Source organism: Rhipicephalus microplus, chromosome X (assembly GCF_043290135.1).
Source record: "Rhipicephalus microplus isolate Deutch F79 chromosome X, USDA_Rmic, whole genome shotgun sequence".
NCBI lineage: Eukaryota > Metazoa > Arthropoda > Arachnida > Ixodida > Ixodidae > Rhipicephalus > Rhipicephalus microplus.
The window spans coordinates 465,548,070-465,560,909 of record NC_134710.1 but is presented as its reverse complement, the minus strand read 5'-3'; the positions used below and the strand labels follow the sequence as shown (position 1 = coordinate 465,560,909).

Below are 12,840 nucleotides of genomic sequence, written 5' to 3'. Positions count from 1 at the left end.
TATACAAGTACTTTGTAATACTTCTAACGAGTGAAACGGTTGCGCAGGTGAACACACCTGCTTGATAAAGAAATGCTGATTCAGATTGCATCGCAGGAGTAGGCATTGCAAAAGAACCAGAACAGCGTGAAATACACGTAATAATGTGCAACAGCTCTAATAAAGCGGTTTTACCAAAACGCAAGAACTCTTAAATCCCGCTGTCACTCTTCTCCCGTCTGCCGAAATAGCGCAGTTGCGAGAGCGTTAAACTTAACATCTAAAGGTCCTTGGCTCGATCCCGGGTTTCTGCGTCCAAAGCACTTTTTGGTTAAATCTCTCGGTATACAAGTATTTTGCAATACTTCTAACGAGTGAAACGGTTACGCAGGTGAACACACATGCTTGAAAAAGAAATGCTGATTCAGATTGCATCGCGGGAGTAGGCATTGCAAAAGAACCAGAACAGCGTGAAATACACGTAATAATGTGCAACAGCTCTAATAAAGCGGTTTTACCGAAACGCAAGAACTCTTAAATCCCGCTGTCACTCTTCTCCCGTCTGCCGAAATAGCGCAGTTGGGAGAGCGTTAAACTGAACATCTAAAGGTCCTTGGCTCGATCCCGGGTTTCAGCGTCCAAAGCACTTTTTTGTTAAATCTGCAGGTATACAAGTATTTTGCAATAATTCTAACGAGTGAAACGGTTACGCAGGTGAAAACACATGCTTGATAAAGAAATGCTGATTCTGATTGCATAGCGGCAGTAGGCGTTGCAAAAGAACCGGAATCGCGTGAAAGACAAGTAATAATGTGCAACAGCTCAAATAAAGCGATTTTACCCAAACGCAAGAACTGTTAAATCCCGCTGTCACTCTTCTCCCGTCTGCCGAAATAGCTCAGTTGGGAGAGCGTTAAACTGAACATCTAAAGGTCCTTGGCTCGATCCCGGGTTTCAGCGTCCAAAGCACTTTTTTTAAATCTCTCGGTATACAAGTATTTCGATTAAATTCTAACGAGTGAAACGGTTACGCAGGTGAACACACCTGCTTGATAAAGAAATGCTGATTCAGATTGCATCGCGACAGTAGGCGTTGCAAAAGAACCGGAACAGCGTGAAAGACATGTAGTAATGTGCAACAGCTCTAATAAAGCAGTTTTACCGAAGCGCAAGAACTGCTAAATCCCGCTGTCACTCTTTTCCCGTCTGCTGAAATAGCTCAGTTGGGAGAGCGTTAAACTGAACATCTAAAGGTCCGTGGCTCGATCCCGAGTTTCGGCGTCCAAAGCACGATTTGTTAAATCCGTCGTTATACAAGTATTTTGTATAATTCTAACGAGTGAAACGGTTACGCAGGTAAACACACATGCTTGATAAAGAAATGCTGATTCAGATTGCATCGCGGGAGTAGGCATTGCAAAAGAACCGGAACAGCGTGAAAGACATGTAATAATGAGCAACAGCTTTAATAAAGCGGTTTGACCGAAGCGCAAGAACTGTTAGATGCCGCTGTCTCTCTTCTCCCGTCTGCCGAAATAGCGCAGTTGGGAGAGCGTTAAACTGAACATCTAAAAGTCCTTGGCTCGATCCCGGGTTTCTGCGTCCAAAGCACTTTTTGGTTAAATCTCTCGGTATACAAGTACTTTGCAATACTTCTAACGAGTGAAACGGTTACGCAGGTGAACACACATGCTTGAAAAAGAAATTCTGATTCAGATTGCATCGCGGGAGTAGGCATTGCAAAAGAACCAGAACAGCGTGAAATACACGTAACAATGTGCAACAGCTCTAATAAAGCGGTTTTACCGAAACGCAAGAACTCTTAAATCCCGCTGTCACTCTTCTCCCGTCTGCCGAAATAGCGCAGTTGGGAGAGCGTTAGACTGAAAATCTAAAGGTCCTTGGCTCGATCCCGGGTTTCGGCGTCCAGAGCAATTTTTTGTTAAATCTCTCGGTATACAAGTATTTTGCAATACTTCTAACGAGTGAAACGGTTACGCAGGTGAACACACATGCTTGATAAAGAAATGCTGATTCAGATTGCATCGCGGGAGTAGGCATTGCAAAAGAACCAGAACAGCGTGAAATACAAGTAATAATGTGCAACAGCTCTAATAAAGCGGTTTTACCGAAACGCAAGAACTCTTAAATCCCGCTGTCACTCTTCTCCCGTCTGCCGAAATAGCGCAGTTGGGAGAGCGTTAAACTGAACATCTAAAGGTCCTTGGCTCGACCCCGGGTTTCAGCGTCCAAAGCACTTTTTTGTTAAATCTCTCGGTATACAAGTACTTTGTAATACTTCTAACGAGTGAAACGGTTACGCTGGTGAACACACCTGCTTGATAAAGAAATGCTGATTCAGATTGCATCGCGGCAGTAGGCGTTGCAAAAGAACCGGAACAGCATGAAAGACATGTAGTAATGTGCAAAAGCTCTAATAAAGCGGTTTTACCGAAGCGCAAGAACTGTTAGATCCCGCTGTCTCTCTTCTCCCGTCTGCTGAAATAGCTCAGTTGGGAGAGCGTTAAACTGAACATATAAAGGTCCTTATATCGATCCCGGGTTTCAGCGTCCAAAGCACTTTTTTTAAATCTCTTGGTATAAGAGTATTTCGCAATAATTCTAACAAGTGAAACGGTTACGAGGGTGAACACACCTGCTTGATAAAGAAATGCTGATTCAGATTGCATCGCGACAGTAGGCGTTGCAAAAGAACCGGAACAGCGTGAAAGACATGTAGTAATGTGCAACAGCTCTAATAAAGCAGTTTTACCGAAGCGCAAGAACTTCTAGATCCCGCTGTCACTCTTCTCCCCTCTGCTGAAATAGCTCAGTTGGGAGAGCGTTAATCTGAACATATAAAGGTCCTTGGCTCGATCCCGGGTTTCAGCGTCCAAAGCACTTTTTTGTAAAACTGTCGGTATACAAGTATTTTGCAAGAATTCTAACGAGTGAAACGGTTACGCAGGTGAACACACCTGCTTGATAAAGGAATGCTGATTCAGATAGCATCGTGACAGTAGGCGTTGCAAAAGAACCGGAACAGCGTGAAAGGAATGTAGTAATGTGCAACAACTCTAATAAAGCAGTTTTACCGAAGCGCAAGAACTGCTAGATCCCGTATCACTCTTCTCCCGTCTGCTGAAATAGATCAGTTGGGAGAGCGTCAATCTGAACATATAAAGGTCCTTGGCTCGATCCCGGGTTTCGTCGTCCAAAGCACGATTTGTTAAATCTGTCGGTATACAAGTATTTTGCAAGAATTCTAACGAGTTAAACAGTTACGCAGGTGAACACACATGCTTGATAAAGAAATGCTGAATCAGATTGAATCGCGGCAGTAGGCGTTGCAAAAAAACCGGAACAGCGTGAAAGACACGTATTAATATGCAACAGCTCTAATAAAGCGGTTTTACCGAAACACAAGAACTGTTAAATCCCGCTGTCACTTTTCTCCCGTCTGCCGAAATAGCTCAGTTGGGAGAGCGTTAAACTGAACATCTGAAGGTCCTTGGCTCGATCCTGGGTTTCAGCGTCCAAAGCACTTTTTTTAGATCTCTCGGTATACAAGTATTTTGCAATAATTCTAACGAGTGATACGGTTAAGCAGGTGAACACACATGCTTGATAAAGAAATGCTGATTCAGATTGCATCGCGGAAGTAGGCATTGCAAAAGAACCAGAACAGCGTGAAAGACATGTAGTAATGTGCAACAGCTCTAATAAAGTGGTTTTACAGAAACGCAAGAACTCTTAATTCCCGCTGTCACTCTTCTCCCGTCTGCCGAAATAGCGCAGTTGGGAGAGCATTAAACTGAACATCTAAAGGTCCTTGGCTCGATCCCGGGTTTCTGCGTCCAAAGCAATTTTTTGGTAAATCTGTCGGTATACAAGTATTTTGCATCAATTCTAACGAGTGAAACGGTTACGCAGGTGAACACACCTGCTTGATAAAGAAATGCTGATTCAGATTGCATCGCGACAGTAGGCGTTGCAAAAGAACCGGAACAGCGTGAAAGACATGTAGTAATGTGCAACAGCTCTAATAAAACCGTTTTACGGAAGCGCAAGAACTGCTAGATCCCGCTGTCACTTTTCTCCCGTCTGCCGAAATAGCTCAGTTGGGAGAGTGTTAAACTGAACATCTAAAATTCCTTGGCTCGATCCCGGGTTTCGGCGTCCAAAGCACTTTTTTGTTAAATCTGTCGGTACACCAGTATTTTGAAATGGTTCTAACGAGTTACACAGTTACGCAGGTGAACACACATGCTTGATAAAGAAATGCTGATTCCGATTGCATGGCGGCAGTAGGCGTTGCAAAAGAACCGGAACCACGTGAAAGACATGTAGTAATGCACAACAGCCCTAATAAAGCAATTTTACCGAAACGCAAGAACTGTTAAATGCTGCTTTCACTCTTCTCCCGTATGCCGAAATAGCTCAGTTGGGAGAGCGTTAGACTGAAACTCTAAAGGTCCTTGGCTCGATCCCGGGTTTCGGCGTCCAGAGCACTTTTTTGTTAAATCTCTCGGTATACAAGTAGTTTGCAATACTTCTAACGAGTGAAATGGTTACGCAGGTGAACACACATGCTTGATAAAGAAATGCTTGTTCAGATTGCATCGTGGCAGTAGGCGTTGCAAAAGAACCGGAACAGCGTGAAAGACATGTAATAATGTGCAACAGCTCTAATAAAGCGATTTTACCCAAACGCAAGAACTCTTAATTCCCGCTGTCACTTTTCTCCCGTCTGCCGAAATAGCTCAGTTGGGAGAGCGTTAAACTGAACATCTAAAGGTTCTTGGCTGGATCCCGGGTTTCGGCGTCCAAAGCACGATTTGTTAAATCCGTCGTTATACAAGTATTTTGCAATAATTCTAACGAGTGAAACGGTTACGCAGGTAAACACACATGCTTGATAAAGAAATGCTGATTCAGATTGCATCGCGGGAGTAGGCATTGCAAAAGAACCGGAACAGCGTGAAAGACATGTAATAATGAGCAACAGCTTTAATAAAGCGGTTTGACCGAAGCGCAAGAACTGTTAGATGCCGCTGTCTCTCTTCTCCCGTCTGCCGAAATAGCGCAGTTGGGAGAGCGTTAAACTGAACATCTAAAGGTCCTTGGCTCGATCCCGGGTTTCTGCGTCCAAAGCACTTTTTGGTTAAATCTCTCGGTATACAAGTACTTTGTAATACTTCTAACGAGTGAAACGGTTACGCAGGTGAACACACCTGCTTGATAAAGAAATGCTGATTCAGATTGCATCGCAGGAGTAGGCATTGCAAAAGAACCAGAACAGCGTGAAATACACGTAATAATGTGCAACAGCTCTAATAAAGCGGTTTTACCAAAACGCAAGAACTCTTAAATCCCGCTGTCACTCTTCTCCCGTCTGCCGAAATAGCGCAGTTGCGAGAGCGTTAAACTTAACATCTAAAGGTCCTTGGCTCGATCCCGGGTTTCTGCGTCCAAAGCACTTTTTGGTTAAATCTCTCGGTATACAAGTATTTTGCAATACTTCTAACGAGTGAAACGGTTACGCAGGTGAACACACATGCTTGAAAAAGAAATGCTGATTCAGATTGCATCGCGGGAGTAGGCATTGCAAAAGAACCAGAACAGCGTGAAATACACGTAATAATGTGCAACAGCTCTAATAAAGCGGTTTTACCGAAACGCAAGAACTCTTAAATCCCGCTGTCACTCTTCTCCCGTCTGCCGAAATAGCGCAGTTGGGAGAGCATTAGACTGAAAATCTAAAGGTCCTTGGCTCGATTCCGGGTTTCGGCGTCCAGAGCAATTTTTTGTTAAATCTCTCGGTATACAAGTATTTTGCAATACTTCTAACGAGTGAAACGGTTACGCAGGTGAACACACATGCTTGAAAAAGAAATTCTGATTCAGATTGCATCGCGGGAGTAGGCATTGCAAAAGAACCGGAATCGCGTGAAAGACAAGTAATAATGTGCAACAGCTCAAATAAAGCGATTTTACCCAAACGCAAGGACTGTTAAATCCCGCTGTCACTCTTCTCCCGTCTGCTGAAATAGCTCAGTTGGGAGAGCGTTAAACTGAACATATAAAGGTCCTTATATCGATCCCGGGTTTCAGCGTCCAAAGCACTTTTTTTAAATCTCTTGGTATAAGAGTATTTCGCAATAATTCTAACGAGTGAAACGGTTACGAGGGTGAACACACCTGCTTGATAAAGAAATGCTGATTCAGATTGCATCGCGACAGTAGGCGTTGCAAAAGAACCGGAACAGCGTGAAAGACATGTAGTAATGTGCAACAGCTCTAATAAAGCAGTTTTACCGAAGCGCAAGAACTGCTAAATCCCGCTGTCACTCTTTTCCCGTCTGCTGAAATAGCTCAGTTGGGAGAGCGTTAATCTGAACTTATAAAGGTCCTTGGCTCGATCCCGGGTTTCAGCGTCCAAAGCACTTTTTTGTTAAATCTGTCGGTATACAAGTATTTTGCAAGAATTCTAACGAGTGAAACGGTTACGCAGGTGAACACACCTGCTTGATAAAGGAATGCTGATTCAGATTGCATCGCGACAGTAGGCGTTGTAAAAAAACCGGAACAGCGTGAAAGACATGTAGTAATGTGCAACAGATCTAATAAAGCAGTTTTACCAAAGCGCAAGAACAGCTAGATCCCGCTGTCACTTTTCTCCCGTCTGCCGAAATAGCTCAGTTGGGAGAGCGTTAAACTGAACATCTAAAGGTTCTTGGCTGGATCCCGGGTTTCGGCGTCCAAAGCACGATTTGTTAAATCCGTCGTTATACAAGTATTTTGCAATAATTCTAACGAGTGAAACGGTTACGCAGGTAAACACACATGCTTGATAAAGAAATGCTGATTCAGATTGCATCGCGGGAGTAGGCATTGCAAAAGAACCGGAACAGCGTGAAAGACATGTAATAATGAGCAACAGCTTTAATAAAGCGGTTTGACCGAAGCGCAAGAACTGTTAGATGCCGCTGTCTCTCTTCTCCCGTCTGCCGAAATAGCGCAGTTGGGAGAGCGTTAAACTGAACATCTAAAGGTCCTTGGCTCGATCCCGGGTTTCTGCGTCCAAAGCACTTTTTGGTTAAATCTCTCGGTATACAAGTACTTTGTAATACTTCTAACGAGTGAAACGGTTACGCAGGTGAACACACCTGCTTGATAAAGAAATGCTGATTCAGATTGCATCGCAGGAGTAGGCATTGCAAAAGAACCAGAACAGCGTGAAATACACGTAATAATGTGCAACAGCTCTAATAAAGCGGTTTTACCAAAACGCAAGAACTCTTAAATCCCGCTGTCACTCTTCTCCCGTCTGCCGAAATAGCGCAGTTGCGAGAGCGTTAAACTTAACATCTAAAGGTCCTTGGCTCGATCCCGGGTTTCTGCGTCCAAAGCACTTTTTGGTTAAATCTCTCGGTATACAAGTATTTTGCAATACTTCTAACGAGTGAAACGGTTACGCAGGTGAACACACATGCTTGAAAAAGAAATGCTGATTCAGATTGCATCGCGGGAGTAGGCATTGCAAAAGAACCAGAACAGCGTGAAATACACGTAATAATGTGCAACAGCTCTAATAAAGCGGTTTTACCGAAACGCAAGAACTCTTAAATCCCGCTGTCACTCTTCTCCCGTCTGCCGAAATAGCGCAGTTGGGAGAGCATTAGACTGAAAATCTAAAGGTCCTTGGCTCGATTCCGGGTTTCGGCGTCCAGAGCAATTTTTTGTTAAATCTCTCGGTATACAAGTATTTTGCAATACTTCTAACGAGTGAAACGGTTACGCAGGTGAACACACATGCTTGAAAAAGAAATTCTGATTCAGATTGCATCGCGGGAGTAGGCATTGCAAAAGAACCGGAATCGCGTGAAAGACAAGTAATAATGTGCAACAGCTCAAATAAAGCGATTTTACCCAAACGCAAGGACTGTTAAATCCCGCTGTCACTCTTCTCCCGTCTGCTGAAATAGCTCAGTTGGGAGAGCGTTAAACTGAACATATAAAGGTCCTTATATCGATCCCGGGTTTCAGCGTCCAAAGCACTTTTTTTAAATCTCTTGGTATAAGAGTATTTCGCAATAATTCTAACGAGTGAAACGGTTACGAGGGTGAACACACCTGCTTGATAAAGAAATGCTGATTCAGATTGCATCGCGACAGTAGGCGTTGCAAAAGAACCGGAACAGCGTGAAAGACATGTAGTAATGTGCAACAGCTCTAATAAAGCAGTTTTACCGAAGCGCAAGAACTGCTAAATCCCGCTGTCACTCTTTTCCCGTCTGCTGAAATAGCTCAGTTGGGAGAGCGTTAATCTGAACTTATAAAGGTCCTTGGCTCGATCCCGGGTTTCAGCGTCCAAAGCACTTTTTTGTTAAATCTGTCGGTATACAAGTATTTTGCAAGAATTCTAACGAGTGAAACGGTTACGCAGGTGAACACACCTGCTTGATAAAGGAATGCTGATTCAGATTGCATCGCGACAGTAGGCGTTGTAAAAAAACCGGAACAGCGTGAAAGACATGTAGTAATGTGCAACAGATCTAATAAAGCAGTTTTACCAAAGCGCAAGAACAGCTAGATCCCGCTGTCACTCTTCTCCCGTCTGCTGAAATAGCTCAGTTGGGAGAGCGTTAAACTGAACATCTAAAGGTCCGTGGCTCGATCCCGAGTTTCGGCGTCCAAAGCACGATTTGTTAAATCCGTCGTTATACAAGTATTTTGCAATAATTCTAACGAGTGAAACGGTTACGCAGGTAAACACACATGCTTGATAAAGAAATGCTGATTCAGATTGCATCGCGGGAGTAGGCATTGCAAAAGAACCGGAACAGCGTGAAAGACATGTAATAATGAGCAACAGCTTTATTAAAGCGGTTTGACCGAAGCGCAAGAACTGTTAGATGCCGCTGTCTCTCTTCTCCCGTCTGCCGAAATAGCGCAGTTGGGAGAGCGTTAAACTGAACATCTAAAAGTCCTTGGCTCGATCCCGGGTTTCTGCGTCCAAAGCACTTTTTGGTTAAATCTCTCGGTATACAAGTACTTTGCAATACTTCTAACGAGTGAAACGGTTACGCAGGTGAACACACATGCTTGAAAAAGAAATTCTGATTCAGATTGCATCGCGGGAGTAGGCATTGCAAAAGAACCAGAACAGCGTGAAATACACGTAACAATGTGCAACAGCTCTAATAAAGCGGTTTTACTGAAACGCAAGAACTCTTAAATCCCGCTGTCACTCTTCTCCCGTCTGCCGAAATAGCGCAGTTGGGAGAGCGTTAGACTGAAAATCTAAAGGTCCTTGGCTCGATCCCGGGTTTCGGCGTCCAGAGCAATTTTTTGTTAAATCTCTCGGTATACAAGTATTTTGCAATACTTCTAACGAGTGAAACGGTTACGCAGGTGAACACACATGCTTGATAAAGAAATGCTGATTCAGATTGCATCGCGGGAGTAGGCATTGCAAAAGAACCAGAACAGCGTGAAATACAAGTAATAATGTGCAACAGCTCTAATAAAGCGGTTTTACCGAAACGCAAGAACTCTTAAATCCCGCTGTCACTCTTCTCCCGTCTGCCGAAATAGCGCAGTTGGGAGAGCGTTAAACTGAACATCTAAAGGTCCTTGGCTCGATCACGGGTTTCAGCGTCCAAAGCACTTTTTTGTTAAATCTCTCGGTATACAAGTACTTTGTAATACTTCTAACGAGTGAAACGGTTACGCAGGTGAACACACCTGCTTGATAAAGAAATGCTGATTCAGATTGCATCGCGGCAGTAGGCGTTGCAAAAGAACCGGAACAGCATGAAAGACATGTAGTAATGTGCAAAAGCTCTAATAAAGCGGTTTTACCGAAGCGCAAGAACTGTTAGATCCCGCTGTCTCTCTTCTCCCGTCTGCTGAAATAGCTCAGTTGGGAGAGCGTTAAACTGAACATATAAAGGTCCTTATATCGATCCCGGGTTTCAGCGTCCAAAGCACTTTTTTTAAATCTCTTGGTATAAGAGTATTTCGCAATAATTCTAACGAGTGAAACGGTTACGAGGGTGAACACACCTGCTTGATAAAGAAATGCTGATTCAGATTGCATCGCGACAGTAGGCGTTGCAAAAGAACCGGAACAGCGTGAAAGACATGTAGTAATGTGCAACAGCTCTAATAAAGCAGTTTTACCGAAGCGCAAGAACTGCTAGATCCCGCTGTCACTCTTCTCCCCTCTGCTGAAATAGCTCAGTTGGGAGAGCGTTAATCTGAACATATAAAGGTCCTTGGCTCGATCCCGGGTTTCAGCGTCCAAAGCACTTTTTTGTAAAACTGTCGGTATACAAGTATTTTGCAAGAATTCTAACGAGTGAAACGGTTACGCAGGTGAACACACCTGCTTGATAAAGGAATGCTGATTCAGATTGCATCGTGACAGTAGGCGTTGCAAAAGAACCGGAACAGCGTGAAAGGATATAGTAATGTGCAACAACTCTAATAAAGCAGTTTTACCGAAGCGCAAGAACTGCTAGATCCCGTATCACTCTTCTCCCGTCTGCTGAAATAGATCAGTTGGGAGAGCGTCAATCTGAACATATAAAGGTCCTTGGCTCGATCCCGGGTTTCGTTGTCCAAAGCACGATTTGTTAAATCTGTCGGTATACAAGTATTTTGCAAGAATTCTAACGAGTTAAACAGTTACGCAGGTGAACACACATGCTTGATAAAGAAATGCTGAATCAGATTGAATCGCGGCAGTAGGCGTTGCAAAAAAACCGGAACAGCGTGAAAGACACGTATTAATATGCAACAGCTCTAATAAAGCGGTTTTACCGAAACGCAAGAACTGTTAAATCCCGCTGTCACTTTTCTCCCGTCTGCCGAAATAGCTCAGTTGGGAGAGCGTTAAACTGAACATCTGAAGGTCCTTGGCTCGATCCTGGGTTTCAGCGTCCAAAGCACTTTTTTTAGATCTCTCGGTATACAAGTATTTTGCAATAATTCTAACGAGTGATACGGTTAAGCAGGTGAACACACATGCTTGATAAAGGAATGCTGATTCAGATTGCATCGCGGAAGTAGGCATTGCAAAGGAACCAGAACAGCGTGAAAGACATGTAGTAATGTGCAACAGCTCTAATAAAGTGGTTTTACCGAAACGCAAGAACTCTTAATTCCCGCTGTCACTCTTCTCCCGTCTGCCGAAATAGCGCAGTTGGGAGAGCATTAAACTGAACATCTAAAAGTCCTTGGCTCGATCCCGGGTTTCTGCGTCCAAAGCAATTTTTTGGTAAATCTGTCGGTATACAAGTATTTTGCATCAATTCTAACGAGTGAAACGGTTACGCAGGTGAACACACCTGCTTGATAAAGAAATGCTGATTCAGATTGCATCGCGACAGTAGGCGTTGCAAAAGAACCGGAACAGCGTGAAAGACATGTAGTAATGTGCAACAGCTCTAATAAAGCCGTTTTACGGAAGCGCAAGAACTGCTAGATCCCGCTGTCACTTTTCTCCCGTCTGCCGAAATAGCTCAGTTGGGAGAGTGTTAAACTGAACTTCTAAAAGTCCTTGGCTCGATCCCGGGTTTCGGCGTCCAAAGCACTTTTTTGTTAAATCTGTCGGTACACCAGTATTTTGAAATAGTTCTAACGAGTTACACAGTTACGCAGGTGAACACACATGCTTGATAAAGAAATGCTGATTCCGATTGCATGGCGGCAGTAGGCGTTGCAAAAGAACCGGAACCACGTGAAAGACATGTAGTAATGCACAACAGCCCAAATAAAGCAATTTTACCGAAACGCAAGAACTGTTAAATGCTGCTTTCACTCTTCTCCCGTATGCCGAAATAGCTCAGTTGGGAGAGCGTTAGACTGAAACTCTAAAGGTCCTTGGCTCGATCCCGGGTTTCGGCGTCCAGAGCAATTTTTTGTTAAATCTCTCGGTATACAAGTAGTTTGCAATACTTCTATCGAGTGAAATGGTTACGCAGGTGAACACACATGCTTGATAAAGAAATGCTTGTTCAGATTGCATCGTGGCAGTAGGCGTTGCAAAAGAACCGGAACAGCGTGAAAGACATGTAATAATGTGCAACAGCTCTAATAAAGCGATTTTACCCAAACGCAAGAACTGTTAAATCCCACTGTCACTTTTCTCCCGTCTGCCGAAATAGCTCAGTTGGGAGAGCGTTAAACTGAACATCTAAAGGTTCTTGGCTGGATCCCGGGTTTCGGCGTCCAAAGCACGATTTGTTAAATCCGTCGTTATACAAGTATTTTGCAATAATTCTAACGAGTGAAACGGTTACGCAGGTAAACACACATGCTTGATAAAGAAATGCTGATTCAGATTGCATCGCGGGAGTAGGCATTGCAAAAGAACCGGAACAGCGTGAAAGACATGTAATAATGAGCAACAGCTTTATAAAGCGGTTTGACCGAAGCGCAAGAACTGTTAGATGCCGCTGTCTCTCTTCTCCCGTCTGCCGAAATAGCGCAGTTGGGAGAGCGTTAAACTGAACATCTAAAGGTCCTTGGCTCGATCCCGGGTTTCTGCGTCCAAAGCACTTTTTGGTTAAATCTCTCGGTATACAAGTACTTTGTAATACTTCTAACGAGTGAAACGGTTACGCAGGTGAACACACCTGCTTGATAAAGAAATGCTGATTCAGATTGCATCGCAGGAGTAGGCATTGCAAAAGAACCAGAACAGCGTGAAATACACGTAATAATGTGCAACAGCTCTAATAAAGCGGTTTTACCAAAACGCAAGAACTCTTAAATCCCGCTGTCACTCTTCTCCCGTCTGCCGAAATAGCGCAGTTGCGAGAGCGTTAAACTTAACATCTGAAGGTCCTT

At 43.8% G+C, this 12,840-nt stretch overlaps 7 non-coding genes across 7 annotated transcripts; all 7 read left to right on the top strand.

Annotated features, from left to right (window-relative positions):
* Positions 1 to 866: 866 nt before the first annotated feature.
* On the top strand, positions 867 to 939 carry TRNAF-GAA (transfer RNA phenylalanine (anticodon GAA)). The gene has a single exon. It is a non-coding gene; the product is annotated as a tRNA-Phe (tRNA).
* Positions 940 to 1,831: 892 nt separating this feature from the next.
* Positions 1,832 to 1,904, top strand: TRNAF-GAA (transfer RNA phenylalanine (anticodon GAA)). Its single transcript has one exon. It is a non-coding gene; the product is annotated as a tRNA-Phe (tRNA).
* Positions 1,905 to 4,408: 2,504 nt separating this feature from the next.
* On the top strand, positions 4,409 to 4,481 carry TRNAF-GAA (transfer RNA phenylalanine (anticodon GAA)). Its single transcript has one exon. It is a non-coding gene; the product is annotated as a tRNA-Phe (tRNA).
* Positions 4,482 to 5,699: 1,218 nt separating this feature from the next.
* TRNAF-GAA (transfer RNA phenylalanine (anticodon GAA)) lies at positions 5,700 to 5,772 on the top strand. The gene has a single exon. It is a non-coding gene; the product is annotated as a tRNA-Phe (tRNA).
* A 1,862-nt stretch (positions 5,773 to 7,634) lies between these two features.
* TRNAF-GAA (transfer RNA phenylalanine (anticodon GAA)) lies at positions 7,635 to 7,707 on the top strand. The gene has a single exon. It is a non-coding gene; the product is annotated as a tRNA-Phe (tRNA).
* Positions 7,708 to 9,246: 1,539 nt separating this feature from the next.
* Positions 9,247 to 9,319, top strand: TRNAF-GAA (transfer RNA phenylalanine (anticodon GAA)). Its single transcript has one exon. It is a non-coding gene; the product is annotated as a tRNA-Phe (tRNA).
* Positions 9,320 to 11,822: 2,503 nt separating this feature from the next.
* Positions 11,823 to 11,895, top strand: TRNAF-GAA (transfer RNA phenylalanine (anticodon GAA)). Its single transcript has one exon. It is a non-coding gene; the product is annotated as a tRNA-Phe (tRNA).
* Positions 11,896 to 12,840: the final 945 nt, after the last annotated feature.